The 13,190-nt window shown below is 34.3% G+C and overlaps 1 pseudogene; it reads right to left on the bottom strand.

The window, feature by feature from the left end:
* Window positions 1–5,706: 5,706 nt before the first annotated feature.
* On the bottom strand, window positions 5,707–12,713 carry LOC131628342 (TORTIFOLIA1-like protein 1; annotated as a pseudogene).
* Window positions 12,714–13,190: the final 477 nt, after the last annotated feature.

Raw genomic sequence — 13,190 nt, forward strand, 5'->3', positions numbered from 1 at the left:
ATGTTGTTTTGTTTGAAAATAATGATATATTGATTTATTAGGTGGAGCATGGTATTGGTATGTGAACTTGTAGTAATATATTTGAATTAGGATGCTGATATTGGTTATAAATTGCATTTATCAGCATAATTTTGTAGCCAACAATTTGATTAATTCATAATTTATAGCTCTTCCTTCTCCTTATTGATTAAAGGTAAACCATGAGTATCAATATCATATCATTATTTACTTTATTGTTTGAAATTTAGGAAACCACCAAACTTGTCGAGGTTAGAATTGAAAGACAGTTCGAGCAAGGATTGAAGAATCAATAAGGTGGTTGTTCATGGTGAGCACAAAGGAGAATTGGTCTGTGCTTGTGGGAGTTATGACTAGGTTGTTGGAACTCTCATAAGTTGGAACTTGCATGGACTTTTTCACATTTATTTAATAGTTACATGCTTGATTAATGAATTTATTTGAATTATTATGTTTTCTTCTTCTTAATTGATTGTATATTTTTATTTTATTTTATTTTGTTATATAGGTCACTAATTATCTTGTTTAACTAAAGACTAACATGGATCACACTCCGACTAACATATCAAAATTCGTTATTATTTACAGATAGATCAGATCGATCAGTTTAATGTATACATAAAGAATTAAACAGGACGAGTCAACACATAAACACAACTATAGTTATAGATGTTAAATTTTTATCGTAGTTTAACAATAATTAATCTTCGTCAACAGTATGAATTGTTCACTACACCTCATGTAGTGCTCCGAAACACTATGGAAAAAAATGCTCTGTCACCGTTAAAAGATTGAAATCTGAGCGCACCACAACACAACAAATCAACAAAGCTTTTCATCAGAAACATACCACCATCCAAGTTTTAAAAAGTCAAGATTTTGGAATTTGGATATGTCGTTTGTATTTTGGAATTCGAAAACATCAGGCAGGAAAACGAATGTTGCATTACCTTGTGTGGGTAATAATTTTTATGATCATAACACAAAAAATCTTAAACCCTTTCAAAATCTCCTTGTATTCTTATTCAAGATTTTCACTTGCAAATAACACTTAACTATATTTCAACATCAAAAGGCGCAAAATCGTCTGGAATTACGGGTAATTGACATTTATGTCATTGATCATCATATAGATAATCTAGTTTTTTCTTTTTGTACTACGAACGCGTAATCCGAAGATTGAAATCCGGATTTTAGAAATCAGATTCATTCAATGTTGATTGTATTTGTCTTATTATTTATTGCTTGTAGTTATGGTGAACCTTGATGTTGTGATCAAACACCTTGATGTCCTGATTAAAGCTAATGCATCTAAGGATGATGATCCAGAATTACCCCAACAAGTTGTTCTCCACGTTGATGTTTAGAAAGAACCTACCAATAATGAACTTGAGTTTAATTTACGTGAACATATGCTTGAATGAGACTGCACACAAGTTGTCAAATTAGGGTTTGACATTGTTATTGGGAGATCACATTTAAGTTTTGACAAAACACATATGTTTGTTACAATGAGATGCGGAAGAATTAACAAGTATAATGAACTTATCCAAAAGTTGAAACGCGATGACACTGGAACGAAGAAACGTGAATGTCCTTTTAAGTTGTCCGGGTACCATAAAGAAAATAATGAATGGACATTTAATGTGATTTGTGGTGTACGTAATCATGGTTTAGATCACACGTTAACTGGTCATCTGATTGCATGCCTTTTGAATGCTGAAGAGAAGAAACTTGTTTATGGCATGACATTGAACATGGTTCAACCCATAAGCATACTCAAAACTTACAAAAGGAAAATATCCAAAAATGTATCAAATATTATGCAAGTATACAATGTTCGCAACTGAAACAACAAGGCGATAAGGGATCTAAGATTTGGGATACAACAATTGTTGAAACTATTGGATGATGATTAATATGTATCTACGCACAAAGTGTGTAAGGATAGAAAAACTATTCAAGATATATTTTGGGTTCATATCTATTCCATGAAATTGTTTAATACTATGTTGATAATTGATTCAACATATAAGACCAATAAGTACATACTTCTTCTAAAACATTGTTGGTGTTACTTCAACATATATGACTTATTCAGTTGACTTGGCACTTTTCAGAATGTGTAAAAGAGGATAATGTTAAATGGGATTTAGAAGTTTGTCGAAAATTTTGAAAGAGCAATAAAACATGTCACTGGTGATTGTCACCGATCACAATACCGAACTGATAAATTTGATTGCAATGTTTCCTACATCATAAGCTTTCCTGTGTAAGCATCATATAAAAAATGTGAGAGGTAGACTTAAATCCGTGGTAGAGACCAAACAAATCAAAGGTGTAGATGCGAAAATGGTAAAACCTAGTCAAATTTTGGAAAGCATAATGGATGACAGGAATGTTATAATAAATTCTTCTACATCTGATTTATATTTCGGATATGTCATGCAATTCAAAAAGGTTTGCGCAAAATATTTTGATTTCTTGCAATATATCGAAAGCGCTGTATTACACTAGGTGAAGGAGAAAATTATTTGTGCATGGACTCATCAGATCAGACACTTTAGAAATACTATAACTAATAGAGTTGAATCTGCTTATGCTACATTGAAGAATTGGTTGAGAAATAGTAAAGGGGTTTGTGTAAGGATTGAGAATCAACAAATTAAATGATTCAAAATCAGCATAAACATCATTTGGTTGCAACATCTCAATATTAGAACATAAATTCAAAGACACTAATATGTATTTACAGTTGGTTGGTTATATATCTCGAGCGGGATTGAACTTTATTCATCACAAAGTTATGCGAGCAGAGAAAATAGATCCATATAGCTTCAAGTATGATTGTACATTTAGAAGAAAATATGGTCTTCTGTGTGCTTGTTTCATTTCAAAGAAGATGTAACTTGATCGACCCATACATATAGATCAGGTACAAACACATTGCAAATGACTTCTATTTAATGATGATGGTGTGACCAATGAAGGTAAATCAGATATATCTATTATAACAGAATGAGTGATGATTCAAGAACTTTTTCGAAAGTTGATTATAAAATGAAATTGCACATCAAATAGTAGCTACTAAAGATAGCTTATCTAGAAACCAGAGATATGAAACCATTTGTAGAGCTGGTAAAAACTAAGGGTGCTCCTAAGAAGGTCAAACCAACACTGAGTGAAAATTCGACCAGGAGGTCTCCATTCTATTTCGAACATGTTGACTCACTTTATTTGGATTATCCATTTCACAATCCAAAAAAATGTTCTATTAAAGATACACATTGAAGAGATGCATTTTTTATGCACATACACATTAATTGAGTTGTTTATATTAGATGTGACGGTAACTGCAATTATCGCGCTTTTTCAGCTTTACTAGGTAAGGGAGAGGAGAATCATACCCTTGTCTGTCAACATATTATCAAAGAGTTGAAGACCCACAAGAAATCATACACGAGGCTATGCGGGGAAAAGAACAAAATAATGAAACTCTCGATCTGCTTATTCTTTGTCTTAACGATGCAACACCGAAGGTAAAATAGACGTGTTTCTTTGAAATGGTTTATCTTATAACAAGTGCATATAACCAAGTGTGTATTGATATGACAATATATGGTTTTTTAGAAACATTTTTCTTACATCGAAATGGTCTGCCTCAAAATCAAGTCGAGCGCATTATGTGTTCAAGTTTAAGTTTATTTGAAAATCACAACATATAGTTCAAGTTTATTTGAAACCAGAATGTCTTATACCACAAACATCCCTTGAATGGTCATCTAATTCCAAGAAAGTGAAATTTCCCTCAAGAGCATTATCAATTATTTCATTGTTTTGATGTTTTGTGTATTATATACTATCGTTGTTTTGATGCTTTGCGTATTGTATATTATCGTATTTTTTTAGTTCCTCGTTGAATCTTTCATCACACATAAATAATATGGTTTACATGTATATAATGAAAAATTGACTAAAGTCAACCTTCAATCAATCAATTCAAGGTAATGCATGATCTAGTTCAAACAACAATTGGAATTGATTCAAACGATACTTGAAATTGGTTCAAACAATATTGGAATCGATTCCATTAAGTCTTTTTCAATTTTCTAGTATGTTTGAATCAATTCACACAGGTTTGGAATCAAATCAATTAAATTTTTTTACCATTGATTTGTTTCCACTTATTGGAGTCGATTCACTCACCCTCTAGAATCAATTTAATCAAGACTTTTTTTTCAATTTTGGTCATGTCATTGCTTATTTCCAATTCCAATAACGGGTGGAATCTATTCTAATAACTCCAATCTATTTTTGGGAAATTAAGGGTGGCTCATTGATGATGATGGTGTGGTATGTAATAGGTACATATGAATTTTAAAATACGGACAAATGAATGACATTTTAGGGTTTCGTAAGGGTGGTTGTCCACCATTAAGGGTGGGAAGAACACTTCCCTACATGATATGCATCTTAACACTCTTTGGCTCTATTTGGTAAAAATAACCAATAGTTGATGAGTGATAACTGATAGCTTATAATTGATGATTGGTAATTTATACCGGATGATTGATAACTGATAGATTATAATTGATGACTTGTAACTTATAGTTTATGACTGATAGTTGATGAGTTGAGTGTTTGGTAAATTAGCAGTTACATTGACTGATAAATGCAAAATGATATAAAAAAAACATTCTTAATTAAAAACATATCATTTATATAATATTATTAAATTATTTTTTATTTGATAAAAATAAACATATTATTAAATCCATCAAAATATTATAAATATATATGTAAAATTAAACATAACACAAAAATATATTAAACATTTATATATAAATTTTGTAATGAAATTTAACAAATACACATAAAATAATAGCAATGAATTTAGTTATATTGATCCAAAATATAATAAAACTATTTCTGTAGAAACAATGCTTCATCTCTCTTATTCTGTTATTTAAAACACATTTACTTTAATTTAAATTATAACAAAATATAAAGGGTGAGAATGAATTTTTATTAAAATAATAAAGATGCAAATGAAAGAAATAACAAGGTAAAAGCTACAGGTTAAAAAACTAATTCAAATGGTAAAACCTACAAAGATTAAAAACTAATTCAAATGGTAAAAGCTACAAGATTAAAAACTAATTCAAATGGTAAAAGCTACAAGATTAAAAACTATTTCAAATGGTAAAAGCTACAAGATTAAAAACTAATTCCATGATCTTTTTTATCAAATGTTTCAATAAAATATTGTAATCTTAACTATTTAAACTATTAACTAATCTATTTTCAAGAATAAAACTTAAATTCTAAATTGCAATTCAAGTTAACTCTTACATTATAGCACTAGGATCTTAACTCCTTTTTACTCCAATTTCAATTTCGAAATCACATTTTTATTATTAGAAGATAATCATGAAAGATTAGATATACAAATATACAGTACCTGCCACTTATTAAAATATCTAAAACATGAATCAAAATGATTACATTGATTATCACCAAAAAAAAAAAAATGATAACATTGATATTATTTTATTACCAAATCAAACAAGTTTTAGGGTATTTAATGTTTTTCAAATATGGGTTTCAAATTCCAAATAGAAATTGGAATAAATATTAAAGAGCATGCTTAAGAATAACAAAAATAGTGTTTCCATACCCAGTATCCAGTAGTGCATCATCCTCAACATTTCAAACTTCAACGAATGTAATTACATGGAAGATTTGTTCATTCATCTCAATTTACACAATTTTAATTTTAAGCAGCCTAATTAGGCACTGACAACAAACATTGCTCTGCCCAGTCACCAATATGCAGCAAAAAAAGAGAGCATGAATTTGTGTCATTGTAATTTTTACTTGCAGGCCTAAAACCCGAATAACATATATTTCAAATTGTACACTCAAAGAAACCATCAATCAAGGTTATCGTCCCCAATCAAGTTAAAATGGGACAGAATCTATGTATCTGCGTAGTTTGTTCTTTATGAGCTTATTTGTCAGGATGTTGCAGATCAATTTCCCAGCCTGATGCCAACTGCAATAAAAGTTGATCTGGAGGAACACCTTCCCAGCCCTCAGCGGTATCTGTTGAAGCATCGTGTAAATTCCGCAAAAGCTCTTCCTTCACTTCCATGGGAACACCAAAAGTATCTGGGCCGTTTTCGAATAATACCTCCACCAACTGAACATTATGATCACAAATTTAGTTTCTTAAGCCTCATGAAAAAGATATAAAGCTTCCAAAAAAGGAAGGCAAATGCAGCATTGCGTACAATGCAGTGGAGTCACCAAATGCTAAACAGATGAAGAACTGTTAAAAGTTCAAGAAATGAATATGTTTTTTAATGTGTTATCTTATACTATAATCAATAATTTTCTGAACCACATTATTCAAATGCATCTTCAAGGTAAAAAGGTAAGATTCTATTAATCTTGAGATGCCATTCCAAATAACACGGTTCTAACCTAAAGCAATAAGGTTATATTGTTCTTTGAATTTTAATGGGTTAAGAATACAGTGTAATTTAAATTAAATAATGGTTAATCATTATTCCATCTCACTTTAGAGATAAAATCACTTCATAGGAAATTTATTCCAACAGAAAAAATTACTTTGAAATCTGGTATATATACAAAAGAAATAACAAACCTGCCAGTTACAAACAGATTGACCATAACCATGTCGTATCATATGCTAAATTGTTATTTCAGACAAGGGGATGCAAAAAATCCCCAAAAGTAAGTTTTCAAAAAAGATCTTGCAACACAAATAATGACTGCTTAAATAGGAAAATAAATTACGGCCTTGAGTAACATGATGATCTTCATTGAAGGGGGGATCTATGTCATTTGACTAAGTATATTATTTTGTCTAGCTGGTGACCATGCAGAAGAAACAAAATGTATCCCAGTCCTCCCCATCTAAACATAAAACTGTATTAATAGATTGCACCGCTGAGATCTGTCATTAAAACCATCAGGAGCAATATTGTAAAAAACAAGACTCCATGTAGGATCAGGAGAGAGGAGCCTAACATGGATAGGAAGATCCTACTAATATAAAAAGTATATACTTATATATACATATACATAAAAATTATCATAGTAAAGAAAATAATCTTTAAATCATAACATTAAACTAACTACAAAACTATTAGTTCATAGCAAATTTAAGGGTAAAAAGTTTAATTTATTGTCTTTCTATGCTTTTTTATGTAGTGGGCCTAAAATGCCCAGTTATTTTCTATTAATATGATGTATTTTTTTTTTTGAGGATTTATTATTATTACTATTATTGTTATTATTTCGTTTTTTTATCAAAAAATCATATTATATTTTCAACAGTCACAGGTGATGTGTGTTATACAGCCCTGTCATTTGGTTTTGCAAAGTGCCTTGATAACACTTCTTCACTTTCCAATGTATTGGATTTCATATTTTTCAAATTGTTTGACTTTTCAACCCTCTATTCCCTCATTTATTTATTGATTAAATATTTCTCTAATTAATAATGCCTCCCCGACTTCATCTTCTTCTATTTCTATTGTGTCCGTACCTCTTCGCTGTTGCTCCTCTACGTACGCAAACTCCATCGCAAAATTGAGCGGTGCCATCCTCTGTTTCAGTCACACCTTTAAAAACGATAGACCAGTGGCTGTGTGGTGTCGCCTAACTGATGCTGCCCATATGTATTATCATAATAACCCGACCCAGATTCATTTTATTAAAAATAGGGTCCAAAAAATCTGGCCTAATTCATCAAATAACTTAATGATTCACCCCAACGATTTTACAGAGTTAATCGATCCCATTCTGTCCAATTTCTCTGGCATTGGAGCACGGAAGGCAGGGTTTATAGACATTGAAACCCGCCAGTAATGTTGTGTCAATTTTATAGATGATTTATTCCGGCAAATTCAAACTAGTTTTGACTTTTATAAAATATCCAAAGAAATAGAAATATCATCCATTTATATATATTTGGGAAATGAAGAGCCTTATGTTGAATGAGAAATTCATATGATTAGATTCTATATTATGACTAATAAAAACAAATTTTAAACAGAAGAGAAGTCATACCTGTTGAATCCAAGACAAACAGATGTTAAACAGGTCCTGCTCCAGTAAGAATTGTCCGATGGCATACAAGATCTCACATGCAATGTCATTTGAAAGTTCATTAATTACAGGACCTGTTCTATCCATTAGTTTTACAAGCAAACGATCATCTCCTGTTGTCAACACCTCTGCAAAGGCCGAATCTATGTCACCTGCTTGAAGGGCGTCATTTGCATTACTCCAGGAAGTCCAGATTGCATCCCTCTCTTGTCCAACACTGTCATCAGCCAGAGCTTCTGCAGTCATTTCAGGGATTGCTACTCTTGTTGCCCTAGATGGTCCATTGTCTTCACCAGCAACCCGAATTGCTTCCAAGGTAGCTTCATCTTTAGAAGCTTGCCAAACACTTCTTGCAGAGGGCCCCTCACCAAGCCGGATGGGCATTGCTGCTTTATCCCAAGCTCTCCTGCTGCCCCCCTGATCACTCTCATGCAATGAGTTTGGTGATCTTCCATCAACAGAACTACCACCAAAAGCCCTCCTTGAGGAAATCTGGCCATTCCTAGAAGCACCATACCCAGGAAAATCCCAACCCTCAGGCATGTCAGATCTCCAAGATGGCCCTCTTCCCCTCATACCCAAAGCATTCCCGTCAGTTTGGGTATATCTTTCATTATATGGGATGCGTCCATCACCACCTCTTCCATACTTGGTATTGGAGTAATCATTAAAACCATTATATTTGCTAGAAGGCTAGTGGATGATCCCTCGAATCTCCGGCCTGATGATATAGATAAATCTTGTAACATATCTTCAACAATTCTCTCAAGACCTCGTACTCTGTTCTCTAGAGTCACCATGCTATCATGAGATCCACCCATGAAATCCTGCAAAGTTGTTAAAATATTTATTATTTATTACTTACGAAGAATAATATATACTAGAACTGATTTTGTGGGCCATACAAAACCTACCTGCAGCATGTTCATCAGATGAACCTGTTGTCTTTCAAGCTGTGTTAACTGTCTCTGGATGGCCAACAAGTTTCCTCTATTATTGGAGAAGGGTACTTCTGATTGACCATCAGATCTAGAAAAACCTGCAATATTAGAGGAACCCTCTCTCTGATCATTTTCAGTCCTGTCATTTGTATCGTTTGGTTTTGTCCTTAGTTCTTTCACATTCATTCTCCTCTCAGAGTATCTGTCATGGGCAAAGTCGTCATAATTTCTTTGTCTTGAATTCCCATCATTTCCTCTTTCTAAACCAAGATATTTATTATTGAGAGATCGATGAAAGCCTTCATTAGGGACATTTCCAACGGGATTCGTTCTTTCGTTTAAATCTTTAGCACTTGCCTCTGACTCTTCCTCGTTGTTTGAGGATGAAGAATTGAGGCATCTGCGAGGAACAACCACTTCCACTGGTAAATCATCGGAGCTCCTTTTCTCAAGGTTTTGGAAAAATTCTGGGTTTAGTACTTTGTCAGTTAAGACAGGTGGTTTCTTTTTTAAAATTACAACTGCCTTCTCAGAGACACTAGCCGCTTTGGCTTTAGAATTCAAATCCGTGTTAGAAGAACTGGTTGGTATATCTTTTACTGATGGATCAGTCTTCCTCTCATCAGGATTCACCTTTTTCAGGTCACTGGTTTCTGACAAAACAGCTGATTCAGGACTCCCAGCATCTAAAGCACAAAAAAATTATTACAAAGATAAATCAAGACAAAGTGGTTGATGATTGGATTACACATACAAATTAAATGTGCTTACCTGACGACAAAGGCTTTGAATCATGAGAAGATCCATCTTCTTTCCCTGCAATTTTTGTCCACAACTGCAATGCCTCTGTCATGCTATCCCTCACAGGTCTTATCTGCAATCAATAATAATTTTTTTCTGAAAATAATTAGACGAATAAAAAAGCAGTGTTGTTAATCACAGATAGTAGAAAATAGCGAATAGTTAAAGTTCCACAACAGAATAGTGATACATAGTGTACTACATAGTGTATCATTGAACAATAGTAGTTTGTCCAAAGTCTGCTGCGCTATATCGATATAGCGCAGCTATAGTATAGATGCAATTTAACAACACTGTTAAAAAGAAACACAGTTCTCAAGTAACGAAGCTTCAACAAATTACAAATCTACCATTCTAGGGCAACTAGTTCTCAGCCCTGACTCGATGTGATACATTTGTCATAGATACCGACTAGCCTAGTCACGAGAATATGCTATCAATTTTCTGCAGGCACATGATTCTTTTAGTACGATTTAAAAGAGGTACATCATACACTATAATGCACCCAACTAAGTCCAAGAAAAAAACATATATTATGTGGTCACCTCCTTTTATGGCTTGGGGACACGATTTCCTTACACTATTGAACTAATTCATTTTCAGAGACGGATAATTTCATGAAAATAAGATTTGTAAGATATTTAAAAATAATGTGGCATTCAAAATGAGTGACTCGGAAAACAAATATGGCTTGGCAAGAAATGATAAAAAAATTGCATTGCAAAACCTACCTTGTCACACCGACAAGCCTCGAGCAATGCAACTGTAGGCCCCGTTTTATCAGTAATCAAACTGCTTGAATGCAAAGCCAAAGAACTTAATGCTTCTGCTGCTGCTTTGCGTGTTGCCCAATCACTACTGGAGAGGCAATCATGAATGCTAGATAGCAAGTTATCCAAACTTTGTGGTGCAATTGCCCCAGCCTGCAATTGATACTCAATTAACTCTTAATCTTATTTCAATATTTGTCTTTTATCACAAAATGATAATTTGGTAATCTATGAAAGACAATAACTAACAGCAGCCTGCCAAGTCCGACAAACACATTATGAGGTTAACAAAACAGATATAAATTAATATGGATCTCTCTAGTTTTTACCACCATGTAGATGTAGTCAAGAAGAAAATTAGTGGAGTCGGGCAGATCATCAACAGAAATAACCTTCACCATTAGAATAATCACTTGCAGTCACCAAATTTATGATAATTTTCTTGGGTCTAAAAGGGAACAGCCCATGATAAAGCAGTCCAAACAATATGTGCAGCAACACTGGGCGGGCACGCACCAAGTTTCCCGACTGGGCCTAGGTCACCCAGCCCAGTTTAGGATCCGTGCCTCATCCACTACCAGCACGTGCCTAGTGAGGTGCCCCAGGGATAGCAGTTTGAGTGGTTACACACAAAGGGAGAAAAACGGTTTCCCCACAATCTGAGGAAGAACCATCCTTTCCCATTTCCACGGCTTCACCAGGAAACTAGGAGAAAACTGTTTCTCTCCTCCTGATCCGGCCCAAAAGGTCCCCATAAATACTCCAACTGAGGCTTGGAAGACTGATTCACTAATTCCACAAAACCCTACTATACATACATTGAGTCTCTTACTATCTACATTAGCCGACTCTCTCCAACCTCTGTTGTACGTTTGGCAAGTGCAATATCCAAACAAATCATAACAAGACGTCACTGTGTTATGTTGCTTCCTAAAGTATCTCCATGACGAGATTTTATTGGATGTGTAAAATAATTTTTTACTAAGTTACTAACTATAGATTATTATTTCCTAATATTTCAACAAATATCTACATGATGAGATAAAGTTGCCAATACATTTACATTAAACTCCGTAATAAACCATTTCATTATTCATATGAACAATCATGAGAACAAGAACAAAGTGATCAAACAACATCAGCATTTGACATCAAACCTGAGACAATGCAGCCACCACAGGCAAAATCGCAGCCTTAGCCAAGAAATTAGGGTTATTAATCAGCTTGCAGATCCTAGGGCACATCTTCTGAAACGCCCCCACCGGCACAACCCCCACATCCCCTTCATTCACAGCAGCAGTAGACTCAACTATCTTCGCCATACAAACAGCCGCTCCAGCCTGAACACCTTTATTCTGCTCCCCCATTGCCTCAAACAACGGCTTCACAAACAACCCAACAAGAGAACCAGTACCACCACTCCCATTGTTCTCTCCTCTTAAATACAAGGCCGCAATCCCTCCAATCGCGTCTCGGCAAGCGTCGCGCGAAGCCGAATCAGTATCCTTAAGCCGCCGCACTATATGGGAGATGATTTTGGTTAGGTGAGGCGTAACGAGGTGTTGGTGGGAGGAGCAAACGAATGACAGTAAACGGAGGGATTCGTTTTTTATGGAGGGTTTGGGGTCTGAAACGGCGTCGTATAGACAGTTAAGGATCATGGGAATGGCGTCGGGGGAGAGGGTTAGGATGGTCTTTTCGAGATCTTCGACGGCTATCTGGTGGGTGTCTCTGTCGGAGAGTTTGGAGAGGGAGGTTAAGATCTTGTGTTTGAGTTCAACCATTTGTAAATGGGTTGAAAATGTGGAAGATCTTGAAGGGGTTGGTTGGTTTTGAGGTTTTGTGTTCTTCATTTTGGAATGTGAGTGGAAAAGGTGAATGGAGGAAGAGATAGTGGGAGAGAGGTGAGGTTGGTGGATTTGGGGGGTGAGAAAGGAAAATGTGAACTGATTTGAGTTTGGAGAGGATGGAGAGAAATGCTAGATCTGCGGGAGTGAGGGAAATTAAATTCTAGGAGATTCAAGTTTTCAAAAAATGAAAAATTCAAAGGAAAATCACATTCGTTTCTATTTTATATAATTAAATATAAAAATGGCATGATTTTCGGTTGACACTAGTGAGCTATCGAAATATATTATTTTCTTTTTCTTTTCTAAGAGAAATGTGAAAGAAAAATAATTTATAGTAGTATAAGAAAAGATATTCACGTGTCCCATTTTACGCACCATCGATTTGATCATTTTGTCGATTTGATCATTTTGTCATCGTGCTTCCGTAGATGTATCTCTGGAAGAACTTTTTTTTGTTTAACATTGTTCTGTTCCGTAGATGCACCTACGGAAGTCTTCCGTATATGCATCTACGGAATCAGCCCAGACCCAGAAAACCAGAGCAGAAACATTTTTAACTATAAAAGACATTGCATTGATTTATTGATTAATCGATATTACAGAGAAAATTAAGAAAACTAAGAGATCTAAGAAATTACAACGGTTAAGACAATGTCATATGTTCCATGCAT

This window comes from Vicia villosa, unplaced genomic scaffold, assembly GCF_029867415.1.
Source record: "Vicia villosa cultivar HV-30 ecotype Madison, WI unplaced genomic scaffold, Vvil1.0 ctg.000444F_1_1, whole genome shotgun sequence".
Classification (NCBI taxonomy): domain Eukaryota; kingdom Viridiplantae; phylum Streptophyta; class Magnoliopsida; order Fabales; family Fabaceae; genus Vicia; species Vicia villosa.